The sequence below is a fragment of the Oryzias latipes genome, chromosome 1 (genome assembly GCF_053564925.1).
Source record: "Oryzias latipes strain Hd-rR chromosome 1, Olatipes_Hd-rR_3.1".
NCBI classification, from domain to species: domain Eukaryota; kingdom Metazoa; phylum Chordata; class Actinopteri; order Beloniformes; family Adrianichthyidae; genus Oryzias; species Oryzias latipes.
This window is the reverse complement of record NC_136237.1, coordinates 1,447,284-1,461,345: the sequence shown is the minus strand read 5'-3', so window position 1 is coordinate 1,461,345 and position 14,062 is coordinate 1,447,284. Positions and strand designations below refer to the sequence as shown.

Sequence of the window (14,062 nt, the reverse complement as noted above, 5' to 3'; positions counted from 1 at the left end):
AGGCAGGAACATGGGGTGACCTATGAGAGTGGAGGAAGAATATCACAGATAGATTTAATCTAGTGTAGATGCTCTCATCAGAAGGAGATCGGTGACTGCAAAGCAGTGGTAGGTGACAATGTTTCCAGACAGCATAGGATGGTGGTGTGTAGGATGACTGATGATGAAGACGAAGAGGATAGAAAGGGCAAAGGCAGAGATTAACCTGTTAAAAGGCTTAATTAAAAACAGAAAATATGCATTGTTTTTACGCACAGTACTTTCCACAGTGTTGACTTACCTTTCAAAGAACTTTCTTCACTAAAGTATAATCTTTAAATTTTTTTGGTCTTTGGTTGGTGGGTATGAATGTGACACCAGTTATAACAGTCTCCTCCATACTTGCTCACTATAGTTGAGTCAACAGGGACAGCCAAGTTCATAACAGAACATAGACTCTGGTTGAACCTATTCTGGAGGGGCTGTTCCAGCTGGACTCCACAGTCCTTCAGTAACCTTGGGAGAACGCCATCAGGACCTGCTGATGTCTTTGCATGAAGTCTCCTGAGCCACTCCCACAATTCTGCTAAACAGTGTCAGCAGCAAACAGAAACATGGCGGTTGGCGTCAACAATGAGTGAATGGGTGGCGAGGGTCATTTTTCTGGAGAGGTGAAAATCAGGCGCTATAGGGACAACAATGCAGCTAAGGAGGAGTCGTGAGACCTTCAATGTCAGTCGGATCACAAACCCACAGATACTTAACTTACAGAACCAACACATACTCTACAAAGACTTATAGAGGATCCACTAAAAACAAAAAGGAGAAAAGGCACCGTTGATTTCAAAATAAATTGATAGAAAAAGTAACTAACAAGAATGTTTTTGCTCAAGCAGTTAGAGAAAAGTTTCCTTGGGTGTTCTGAAAGTGTTGTGATCCTGTTGGCATGCACTCATCCAGTGCCTGAGCCACACCGGCACCTGGTCACGCACCTGGTCACGCACCTGCTCCCCGTCAGCCACTTAAACCTCACATGGACCTCCAGCAGACGCCAGACTATTGTTCTCCTCTGGTAACAATATTAGCAAGTACAATCATAGCCAAGTAATTTTTACATGTCCTAATCCGCCTTTTTCTCCCTCCCAAGATCCTGCCTGCCAACCAATCTGTCTGCCTGCCAGCCGGCCTGCCATCCTCACTCTGGTCAAAATAAAACTTGTTACCTGGAACGTAGTGTCTGTATTTGGATTCCATCTTCCACCCACCTGCCATAACAGAAAGGCACTTTTAAATAAAATGTATTCATTATTGTTATTATTATTATTATTAAAAGCAGAGAAGAGTCCTTGTTACAAAAAGTGAGGACGACTTGTTTTCTAGCACTAACAGATGAATCTACTCTCTTGGATTTTGCACATGTAGATTCATCTCTGGTAATCTTTGTAAAAAAAACCTTCTTGCAGGAAATGGTTTGGAGCAACAATTGCAGTGTACACACTCCTGACTGTCCAGAAAACCTTAAAGCACTCTTGGTAAGCATAGAAACAGGGAGCTGACATGAAACACCAACATCACATCCAAAATATGATCATTGACTATAGAAATGTGATCTTTAAAGCAGTAAAGGCATAGAGCATTTTATATGAAACCTTAAAGACCATCTGAATCATTTTTACCAAAACTTGGAGAAATACTTTTGTGTGTTTCTGTATTTTCTGTCTTCTGCACACCATGTCTTAGGCCAATGCTTTGTCAGGAGCTCTTGAATCACCTTGATGCTCTGGGAACACTCCACCCTCCTACTTTGGGCCACTTCAAAGTCATGTTCTGTAACATGAGATACATTCCTTGTCCTGATCTTGCTTTTTTAATCGTGCTTCCTATTACACGCACACAGACACGTTACATTTCGGAGCCTTCTGCACCACATCTGTCATTTTTCTGTTCCTGTTTGGGTTTTTGCTAAACCAGTCTAGTCAGTGTTGACAGCTACCTCTTAGTGGGAATCAGTGGTGACATTTTTTAACTCGTCTTCCACTCATGGACTCAAATGCAAACAAGTCTACAAGTCAAGAACAAGACCTCTTTTCACTGAACAGAGCTTTTTCTTCTGTCTATTACGTAAAACATCCTAAATGTTACACTGCACCATGGATGTCTGACTGCTTCCCACTCACTCATTATTAATTATTAAGTACCTAAGTAAGTAGTATGTATTTATAATAATTTTTTTTAACTTGTCTAACAGCTGAGCAGACAGATCATTACTTCATTACTGTCTGGTGTAAATGTTAACAAAAAGGGGCGGGGCCTTACCACACACATACTCAAATGTTACAAACATACCTGTTGGCTCCAAAAATCTTCACATACAATCATGTCCACATGTACTCAACACAACTACAGTTCACACACACACCTACACCCACACACACACACACATGCACTTCATTCTATCACACACAACTGTGCAAAGGTGAGCTGACACCTGTGCTCAAAGTAAAAAGAGGGAGAGTGTCCAGCCGTCCCCACACCAAGATCCCCGCTGAAACGGCAGCGGCAGCCAGGAACCCCCGACACCAACGCGTTATAGTAGATGTACTTATATTACTTATCACAAAATGCTTTACAGGAGGAAAAAGCACTTAAAATACCGCACAGTTAAAAATACACAGAGTAATAGAATACAGTCGGCCAGCCAGTGGCCCATTCAATGCCTGGAATGACCGGAAAGCTCGATTATAAAATAGGGACATCAAAAGACTCCAGTAAACATAAGGAAGGTGGGAGGTGTGCCCCCGCTTTAAAAGAACAGTCTCCCCAGGTTTAAAACGTGTGCAAGGGACCATCAGCAGGTTTTCCCTGAGGATCTCAGCCTTTGGGAGGGGGGTATAGCACTGGATGAGGTCTATGATATACAGGGGGGGGGGGAGCCTTTGGGAGGGGGGTATAACACTGGATGAGGTCTATGATATACAGGGGGGGGGGGTCCATGGAGGTCAGGACCAGGATTTTCAAAAGTATTCTAAAAGTGACCTGGAGCCTGTGAGGAGACTTTAAAATGGGGGCTGATGTGTGTTCTGCAGAAGAGTTCTGGACCAGCTGATGGTTCAATTCCTTCTTGTTCAGACAAGTGAAAAGGCTGTTGGAGTAGTCAGGACACAAAGGCATGGATTATCATCTGTAGTTCATGTTTAGACATCCTAGTTTTGAGTTTAGAGATGTTGTGATATTAACAAGAGGAGGGATTCAGTCCGATCCAAATTATTTCCTCTCAGCCTTACCTCTCTACTCTTTGGCACCTCAGTCGGTTTTTCTCCCTCTTGTTAACTATTTCTTTTTGAGTGACACTGAGGCAGGATCCAGACTGTACACATTTGGTCCACTTAAAGTGAACCAGAGTTCGTTTCCCCTGATAATACAGAACAAGTTTCCAGTCTGAATCCACTTAAGCAGACCCTCGTGTGGGTTCAGGAACCGCTCCTGGACCCGTCTCAGGAGGTGGTCTCGCTTCGTTTCCAATCGGACTGAGCTTTGGTTTGCTCTGAGATTCCTCAGTCTGAACCAAAACGGCCACCACAGCAAGTCGTCATGTGATCTAAACACAGTCAGAATGTTGCAGCAGATGATCCACAGACAAATGTAAAGCAAGGATTGGTGTGTTATCAAAGAGGAAAAATGTGTTAAATTGTTGTCGTATTTTTTAGAACCACTGAAACTCGATTTACATGTTTTTCTGTATTTGGTTACGCGGCAGGCATCAGGCGCTGCTGTAACGTCATCCTAAAAGCTACCTTGTAGTTCCTTAAAAGACTTCTCTTACAAAATGACACAACACCACAACAGTGATACACAGCACCTCATTAAAACAACTTTTAACGTGATGCACATCACTTCTCGCCATTTGAACTTACCCAAGACCGGAGAGCTCTTGTATGCGGCCGATGTCCCAACCTGTCAGGTGTCGGGGTCGCCCATCACGCCCTCCAGTCATTGTCGGTTCGTCTGCTTCTCTGTGGAAGATTTCACCGATCTCTGCTGTTGCCTAGTTGAAGCCAAGCTAGGCCGACCTCAGCCACATCAAGCCAAGTGAATCCAAGTCTTATCAAGCCAAGCCACGTCAAATCCTTCTGGATTCTTCCCTTCTACGCCATCATCCTCCCCCAGGAAGAACAACTCTGGACCTACTGCCTATCCTCCAGTTGTCTCTTCACCGGATCAGCCATCCACATTTCCATGTTCAATAAACTGCTCTACTTTTAACCTAATCCATATCTGCCTTTGGATCCAGCTTATTCAAAACCTGACACAACCGGGGGTAACAGGGGAAAGAACAAGAAGATGTCACTTTTTTCACTGTTTTCCCAACAATCTATGTCATGAACACTTCTCAGCGTTTCTTCTTACACATATTCTTGTCAGTAACCACCTTGCAGCCAAAACCAAACCAGACCAAAAAAAGCATAAAAAGGTGTTGAGCCTGACGTTGATACAAGTGTTTAAAATTCTTCAGCAAAATATAATGTTTGAATGAAATAAAAGTGAGGGACTGCCATAACTTCTGCCTCCAGTTGTCTTGCCCCGTCCTTGTAATTCCTGAGTGCAGAGATTTTTAATCACGTTTCCAAGCTCAATGAACTTTGACTGCATAGACAAACTGAGCATTTTCTTTGTCCCTCAGACCACAGCCATATATCCCACAATGTCACAGCACAGCGATCGAAATGCAAGAATTTCATCAAAATTTCTGGTTTCAGACTGCCACCCTCCAGCCCTGCCATCCTGCTGCCACAGTCCGATTGTTAGAGATCACACGGTGGCATTGCAGGCACTCGACGAGGGCTGTTGGCATGACCCGGGGGCCCTGCGATGACTGGACATCAACCTGCCGATCCCGGCCAACATGGGTTCAAAGGGGGAGACGGCATTGAAGCTGACCAAACTCACCATGGCTTTGATAGCACTAGAGCGACTATGAGACCTGCGGATTGACGAATTGCAGTTGATGCAGAGGAAAATACAAAGAAGACAACATTTTGCTTTCTTGGGAGGCATATCCAAAAATATGTAAACTGACAAGATTCTAATATGTTCTCACAATCTGAGTTGCGAATAACCAGTGGTGCAGAATGCCTTGTTTTCAAAGTACCCCACCAACCCCTTGCTGCATTTTGGGGCCTTGACAGAAGGATTTTGTGGTCTACAGCAGCGGTCCCCAACCCCCAGGCCGCAGACCTGTAACGGTCCGTGGGTCATTTGGTACCAGGCCGCACAGAAAAAATAAAATAACATACATGGCTTCCGTTTTATTTATTATGGATTCTGAAAGATGTTTTATTTTGAAAAATTGCCCGATTCTCTGTTCCATCCGTCTCTGTTAATTCGCTCGTCTCGGTCACGTGATAGGATACCGCTAAAATAAAACCCAGGAGCTAGCAAAATGAGTAAAAAACAAACGTCTTTGAAAAGTTTCTTTGCCAAGTGGAAAAGGCCCAGCCAGGAGACAGAAGAGGAGCCTTCCACTTCCAAAAACAGAAAGCTACATTTAATAGACAGTATCAGGATTCCTATTTCAAATACGGATTTATCCCAACGGGAGATTCCCTCCAACCATTCAGCATATTGTGGTGAGTTGGATTTTCCATGCACTTATTTTGAAGGCATGTTTAAGTGTTATAATAATAGCGACCATGGGGGTGTTGCGGGCAGAGAGGACGTTGCTCATGTCATAATTCCTGTTTATTGTTATGTTTAGAAAATACCACAGTTTTCATGTAGTGTCGGTCACGTGCACGTTTGGTCTGCTGTCGGAGTTCCACAGGCTGCAGCCAGAGGTTACTCTCTGAGCTGGCAGCACAGGGAATTGTGTGAAAGATTCCCCTTTGCCTGCTTTGGTCAGAATAGGGTTGAACACGGGTGTTTCTTTTTGCCTACGGGTCCTTTCATCTGGCAGGTATGTTGTTTCACCCTTAGTTCTTTTTTCCTGTTGTGTTTACTTCATTTTAGCACCATGAGTGTGGGAAGGGGAGAGGATGATGACACCTGTGCGATGTACAATGTTTTGCATGTCAGAATAAATGTGCAGCGTACGTCTTATCACGTGTCTCTGCCTCTATTGTAGCTTTGCTGCAGCGTCTGTCCGCCACATATAACATAACGGTCCGTGTGTTACGGGGGGAAAAGGGAAGAACCCAGGCGCAGAGAAGGAGAGGAGGCAGGAGGTTGCAGGGGAATGGGGGCTTTAATAAACAAAACTAACGATACCAAACCAAAACCACTGCATACGGCAGGCTAGAGACTCGAAACATGAAAATACAGAAACGCTCAAAACCAGGGAACACCACAATTACAAACTATGGACCAGCACAGGAGGAAGGGAATGACAAGACTTAAATACATGCAGACAAACGAGACACAGGTGGAAACACTCAGGAAGGATGAGGGCCAAAGTAAAACTCAAAACTACAACAAACCAGGAAACACCACAAAATAAAACAGGAAGTAACTCAAAACATGCCAGAACCAAAAGGAAACAAACCACAAGGGCGAAGAAACAGAAACCGTAACACCGTGAGAATATAGACCTTTTTCACACTTCCGCATTTTTCGACCAGAAATACGTCAATGACGTGTAAAACAACTTCCTGTTAGCATAGCGGCACATATGAAGAATGGCAGAGTCGAAGAGTTGCAGTTTATGTTGTGTTCCAGGCTGTTCGTCTTCCAACCAAAAACAGCCCGGCCTCTCATTTCATTATTTTCCTGTGGATCCAAACCTGAAACCCAAATGGATACAGGCGATCCGAAGAGATGAAGGGCATAGTTTTAATGTAAACACAGGTAGCACCGTCTGCTGCCGGCACTTCGCTCCGGATGGGGTGCGGCTGCGTCGTTCGTCGCCTGAACAGTGGTGTTGTCCCGAGTATTTTCCCTTGGAAAGACTTTACTGCTCCTTGGAGAAGGGAGTCAGTATATGACAGAACCTCAAACGTCAGGCTATGCAGCTATGCTGTGAAGATAGCGACACGGTGGCTAAGCTAAGGCAGTAAAGATGGATCACGACTACGTGACACACCCACCTGCAGGTAAGGTTGTTCATAATGTGTTTGGTTAACGTTAGTCAACTATGTGTACCGTTATTGGATAAATGTATTTCTACCTGAACAAATGAATGTTTATAATAAAAGCTGTTCACGCTCTCACCTATTTTAATTACATGTATTTAATTAATTTTGGGTATTTTGTCATTAACAAAAATAAATGAAACGTATTTGTAATTAAATACTTCACATACTTTTCAAAAAAGGATTACTGTGTTGTGTTAAAAGGTAGAATAAATATGTTTAGACTGATTTTTAATTTCTTTATCTTCACAGGTGCTCTGGATGAGGCTTTGGATACATCCATGACTTAGAAGCTAAGTTCCTTTGCTGGACCCAGGAGACGATGTCATGGCGGACAAAGAGTTCCTCATTGAAGACCTCCTTACTGACAATGGATCTAAGATCATCATTCCACCTTTTAAGCTTTCAGCTCAATTCAGCAAGGAGGAAATGGAACAAACCCAAGCCATTACCCGCCTCAGAATTATAGTGGAAAGAGTGATCGGTAGGATAAAGTCCTTCCACATCAGGGACTCTCCCGTGCCGCTCACACTGATGGGCAGTGTGAATCAGATCTGGCTTAACCGCCGTGTTTTGGCAAATTGTCAAGGACTTTTTTGTTTTGAAGAGTGAATTAATGTTTGGTATGTAAATAATGTATAATGTGCAAATAGTATGGAAAAATTTAGTGTTTCCACATATTCTTAAAATCTAATTAAATATAATTGTTATATTCGTAATATTTTCCTGTTGAAATGTGACTTTGACTACACAAAAAAATTAGATGAACAAATAAAACAATTTTGGTCAAAATTGTGCCTCATTTAATCTTTTGGTATGCGTAACAACAACTGATTAATCACAACACAAATAACGTCAAAAATTTACAATAAAAAAGAACATTACATATCATCAACAGTAAGACAGAAGGCTGAACTGATTGTTAAAGACAAGATAAGTGTAATTTAAGGTATGCATTCATGCATTTGCTATAATATATATCCAAGTTCTCTTTCATTCCATCTCAGAAACCCATCCAACACACCCATGAGAGGTTGGGGCTGCATCTGGCATAATCTGCTTCCAGATGCCATCATATATGGATCTGGCTGTGGTCCTACACAAGAGAAACACAACACACAAAAGTTAGACACAAGTACATAACTACATTTAAATTTAATTCATTATATCTGCTGTAACCATAATTTGGTTAGTCATAACATCAAGAAAAAAACTTAACTTGCTCTCACAAAGCAACAAAAAGTTAAATGAATCCCCTGTATATGCCTTGTACAGTGTGGACCTCTGACCGTCCCTGCCAACTGTTTTGGGCTTTTGCACCACCAGCTCACTAACCGGTTCAGGATGGATTCCCTTATAAATAAAAGGCAAAAAGCAATTACAGGCTGTAGTCACTACTGGGGGTGTTTTTATAATAATTTATAGTTGTTATGGATACACATCCATTCTTAAATCATAATGATAATTTGATCACAAACCCACCTGTGCTCTTGGTCTGTGCCATCTTTGCAAGCCACCGGTGCAGGCCAGGGGGGGGGGCAGCCTGCTGACCCAGCTGTGAATAATGTGCGGTCTGGAACAGGATGGCAAAAGGATGTCATTGCAGAATCCTTTACCAGCTGCACAACTGCAGGAGAAAGCTTTCAGGTTGGCACTTTCTGCATCCATCCAGTGATATCTAACCAGAATAAATTAAATAAGTTACAGTTAAGACATACTTATGTTGCTACATCAATGTGACACGAAACTATAACTGTCAGTAGGGTGACCAGATTTAAGTTAGTAAAAAAGAGGAGTGAAGTGAGTTTGTGAGATATTTCATCGAGAGTAATTGGTGTTCAGAGCTGCATACATGAAGCAAATATGATTGCATTTCATCTATGTTCAATGTTATTTTATTATATAAGTATCAAAAAAGAGGACATGTCCAGGAAAAGAGGACGTCTGGTCACCCTACTTTCAGAAAAATAATACTAATAGTAAGTGAAGAAAGTGCAGCAGGCGTAGCAAAAAGAATGAAGACACATACGGGCAACTTAACATTTCTTATTTACAGCTTCACCAAATTTTTGGGTGTTATGTTAATCTCATGCCTTTTCACTTAAACATACACACAACATATTCACTGCGATGTGTTATACCTTATATTACAAATAACACCAGGATTTACAGTTGACGTAAACAAACACACAGAGTTACCGGTGATGCGGCTATGGCTAAGCTAGCTGAAGCTTACCTTGGTAATGGTGGATAAACTCTTCGTGGACGAATTTATATCCCTTGTCCAATTTGTTTCCTTTAGTGGACGAATGCATCTTCACACTATTCATCACATCGGCGCTGATGACCTTCGGAACACAACTCAGACTCTTCGAAAACACTCTAGGCTTTGCCATTCTCCGCCAGCGAAGCACAAACCGGAACTAAGTTTACACGTTGCTGACGTGTTTCCGGTTTTTGCGAAAAAGGTCTATTGCCAGACATCAAACCGGTCCCTGGCGCAATAAAGGTTGGGGACCGCTGGTCTACAGTGTCAAAAGCAGTGGATAAATTAAGGAAAACACGAATAACATGATCTCCCATGTTGGTTGATCTGAGAATGTCATTAAAAACCCTCAACAGAGCAGATTGAGTACTGTAAAGACTATTGATACCCCATTGAGAAACCTCGGTCAGAAACACATTGTTTCTACCAGGAAAGATTCCCGTTGTGTGTAGACAGTTTTCTCTGATATTTTGGATAAAAAGGGAGTTTGGAGACAGGCCTGAAATTATCCATCACTGTTTTATGTAGGTTTGTTTTCTGTGGCTAAACCACAACATGTTTAAAACTAAGAGGTACCACATCAGAAGACAGGCCTGTGTTAATAATAGCCAGGACTGATGGACCTACACAAGGAAACGCCTGTTTAAGAAAAAGAGGGGAAATAGTTTCCAGGGGAGAACCTGACAACATCTTCGAGAAAAGCCAGACTCACAGACTCAAACCTCTCAAAGACAAATGAAGAAGAAGAAAAACTCGGCAAATTCAGTGGAGGGAGTTGGGATGTTCACTCTAATGTTCTTAACCTTTCCAATAAAAAAGGTTAAGAAGTCATTACATAGTTTAGCCGATGCCTCATGACCAATGAGCTGTGGGATTTTAAGGACGTTTTCAATGGTTTTAAAAAACTTATTATAGCTGTTTGCCACAATTATGTTGGGAAAATATTCTTTCTTTGACTCTAACAGGGTTCTGAAATTGATACCCAGAGTCCTTTAGGGTTTAAAGAGAGATCTGCAGTATGTCCTTCTTCCACCTGCGTTCAGCTCTGCGACATCCTCTCCTTGCTGCACAGGTTCTCTGACTGAACCAGGACTCAGGCTTAGATTTAGGAGCCACAATGCCAAGTGTAGATAAGCAGGAGGAGTGAAACCAGGAGCTTAGCTCCTCAGGGTCAGGAGTACATGAAGCAGAGGGAGCACAGATCCAGTCAAAGGCAGCGGAAAACTGACTGGCAGTGGAGGGGTTAAAAATCCTTCAACGTCGAGTAGGAGCGTCAACTTTAAGTTTAGGGTGGGAGAACTCAACATCAAACAATGCTGTCATGTGATCAGAAATCCCCCTGTCACGGATGTCTATATTTGAAACTGATAAACCATAAATAAAAACGAAATCCAAAGTGTGTCCTTGCTCATGCGTGGGCCCAGACACCCACCGCACAAGGTTGAAAGAGTCAATAATAGTTAGAAATTCCTTCATCAGTGCTTAATCTGGACAGCACACAAGGATGTTAAAATCACAGCAATCAGACCCTTATCAAAGGGAGGTTTAATGTCTGCAAGAAAATCTGTCACTAATGAAGGATTTGTCGTTTTTAGGAGGTCAGTAAATGATCGCGCACACCACTGGGTTTGAGCGACCAAACTCAAAAACAGTTGCATCAAAACAGGAGCCGTTTGTATTTGAACGTGTCTGAAAACAGCAGCGGTTCCTCCTCCACGTCCTGACGTCCACGACATGCTTAAGGAGGAACATCCAGTGGTAAGAATGCACTCACCAGGAGCCACCCAAGCTTCAGGAGATGAAAAAACCCCTCAGGATGAAAGTTTTATTCACCAAGGATCTCGCGTTTACCGACACAATCTTGGGTGGGACCACTCCCCTGTTGCGCAACAAGGGGTAGGTTTTGCGGATTCACCCCCCGTTGCCATACCCGGGGAGACCAGGAACAGTGGGGAGGGAGGCCGTCATAAAAACCAACGACACGTGAAAGGCAGACCTCAGGTGGATCTAGGGAGCGCCAGGACACGGCAGACGGAAACGAGAGTCCAGAACCTGTTCGGGAAATTGAAGTGGCTCTTGCCAGATAGGCCTTCCATGTAGCCAGCCAACCGCTGCACCTGTTGCGCTGGCGGAGACGCTTCCATCAGCAGAGGAGGGCCGGCGTCCTGAGCAGGTAAGCCGGCATCCCCAATAGCAGTGGATGTTTCTGTCTACGGTGCTTTATTAGCAGATTATTTTAGACGTTTTGTTGACGCTCCAGTAAGAATTGACGGCTGTACACCAGCAGAGACTCTGCTGTTTGCATGTCAATAATCAGGATAGACAAAAAAGTGACAGAAAATAACAGCGACAGACGAGCAGCTATGAGCAGGCGCCATCTCCTACACTGTTATCCACTCAATTCTTGACCTGCTGCTCCCAGAGAACAGTTAATTAAAAAACTCCATTTACAAGCCTACACACAACTGGGTGTTCAACTCTAAACCCTTTCATAGGGTCATGATTAGCCTTCCTCTGGGCAGATGCTGGCTAATAGGTGGCCAAGTGGCCTGAGCATCCTGCCTTACTGTGAATGTCACCGACATGATCACACAACGAGTGAGTCACAGATGTCAGCAGAGCCATAAGGGCGGCAGATGATTTCATTCTCCTGCCTCATGGTATTGATGCAACAAAAACTGTGTGTTGTTGCATAAGCACACAGTTTTGTGCTTTCTGGCTCTGACTCGGGGAATTTCACAGTCCTAATGTTTACACAGACGCTGACATGAGCTCCAAACCATGAGTGGAATATTTGGTTCATTGTTGTCATATCATAATTGCACATTGCAACACGTGCACTTTGGATAATCTCCACCACCTAAATAATCAAAGTTTTGATGAGTACCCTGTGGCCATCTTAGTCAACTTTGCTTTTTTATTTATTCATTAATACAGATACTTCTTCTGGTCCACATTTAATGTACAACACTAATATTCTAGCTCTCTGAACTGGCCTAACGGGTTGAAAAATGTTCAAGCCTGTATGAGGCACACAGGTGGCACTATGACAGATTGAGGTCATAGACCACTCAGTGGTACATTCCATTATCATGACGTCCCTTGGTCGTACAGCAACATAGATTTAATGTGCATAAACATTTCCTTTCTATGGGTGCATAAGGCCTTAAATAACAAACATGATCATTTGTTATGATAAAAATACAAAATTAGTTAATAGTTAGGCTGCATGGTGGAGTAGCGCTAAGTACCCTCATCTCATCTCTTGGTTTGAATCCCAGTCCAAGGACTCCTCTGTGGGGAGGGACGCCGGCTTCTTCCCGCAGCCCCAAAACATCCATCATTGCTGGATTGGTGACTCCTGATTGTCCCAGGGTGTGAATGTGAGTGTGTGGTTTTCTGCTATATAAACTGTCCAAACTGTCCAGGTTGGACCCCATCCACATTCTATAGACCCCAGCAATCATATGACCCTAAAAGGCATGAGCCAGGTTTGGAAAATGGATATTCGGTTTTAATAATAAATCTTGCATGTTTTGAATGAAACATTTTTTTAATTTTACATTTTATATTAATGAAATCTTAAAGCTAATTAGGATTTATTCAGTTATGAAAAGAAGTATTTCATAAATATAGAAGCCCAAAACCTCTTAATGTGACTTGTAAATCACAACAGGTTTTACCTTGATGGTGCAAAATATCAAATTCTTTAGAACCTTTTGTCTTCCTCGAATCCTGGAAAAACGGTTAAACTCACCGTCCTTCCTCATTGCAGCCATTCAAGGAAGTCAAAGCTGCTGTTCACACCCACACAACAGCCAGTCAAGCTGCACATTAGGCCACAACATGGCCGAAGGATAAATGCAGATGGACTTTACTGCTATTTCTTATAACATGCAGAGCACTGAACTAAAATAAAAGAATTTTGTTGCACTGACAACTTTGCTTCCCTGTTGCACGGCACAATAAATACTTTGAATCTTAAAATAAAAGTGGGTAAGTGGCATGCAAGGCCAAAAAAAAGTAAGCAAAATGAAATTCTGTGCAGAATAAGATGAGATGAGAGATAAGATGTGCCTTTTTGTCTCTGTCCACAATGAAATTCAAGCAGTCACCATCACAGTGAAAGGGATCAAATCTAACACAGAATCAAATACTTTCTAGAACAAACAACAAGGAAGGAGAAAGTAAACTGATCTTATAATGCAACCGTTCCTGTGACTGTGCATGTCAGACATGAGCAGAAGAAGCATGTCTGTACATTTATCTCAGTTAAACACATTTCTGCTGGCTGCTAAAATCATCCGATATTAAATACTTTTGGCACTGATCCGGTCACAAATGGTTTCCCTGGAAAATACTTTTTTAAGCAGATGCTCATGTAGTGACGTAGTAGTGGTAGTAGTAGTGATGACGGTGATGTCATCACAAACTAAGCCTGTTCAAAGTCAACAGTTGCATCAGACTGGGTCTTTTCTGGCAAGACCACCCATCTTTTTATGTTCTGGAGGATGACTTAAGTGTTTGTTTGTATGTTTGAGCTCAGATCAGACGAGACGACCCGCTGGATTTAAGCAGATTTAAGCAGGAATCCCAGCGGCGAGTGAAGAGGGAAGAACCCAGTTCTGAATCCCCGTCCGGCGGGTGGACGAGGGAAATGTGGCTTACGGAAGACCCGAGTTCATCTGATGGA

The 14,062-nt window shown here is 42.7% G+C and overlaps 2 long non-coding RNA genes across 2 annotated transcripts; one reads left to right on the top strand and one right to left on the bottom strand.

Moving 5' to 3' along the window:
• Window positions 1-5,772: 5,772 nt before the first annotated feature.
• LOC144992355 (uncharacterized) lies at window positions 5,773-7,895 on the top strand. The gene is made up of 2 exons (XR_013656244.1): window positions 5,773-7,064; window positions 7,356-7,895. It is a non-coding gene; the product is annotated as an uncharacterized LOC144992355 (long non-coding RNA).
• A 443-nt stretch (window positions 7,896-8,338) lies between these two features.
• LOC144992341 (uncharacterized) lies at window positions 8,339-9,595 on the bottom strand. Its single transcript, XR_013656230.1, has 3 exons — window positions 9,340-9,595; window positions 8,586-8,781; window positions 8,339-8,456 (listed from the first exon to the last, which is right to left on the bottom strand). It is a non-coding gene; the product is annotated as an uncharacterized LOC144992341 (long non-coding RNA).
• Between the last annotated feature and the right edge of the window lie 4,467 nt (window positions 9,596-14,062).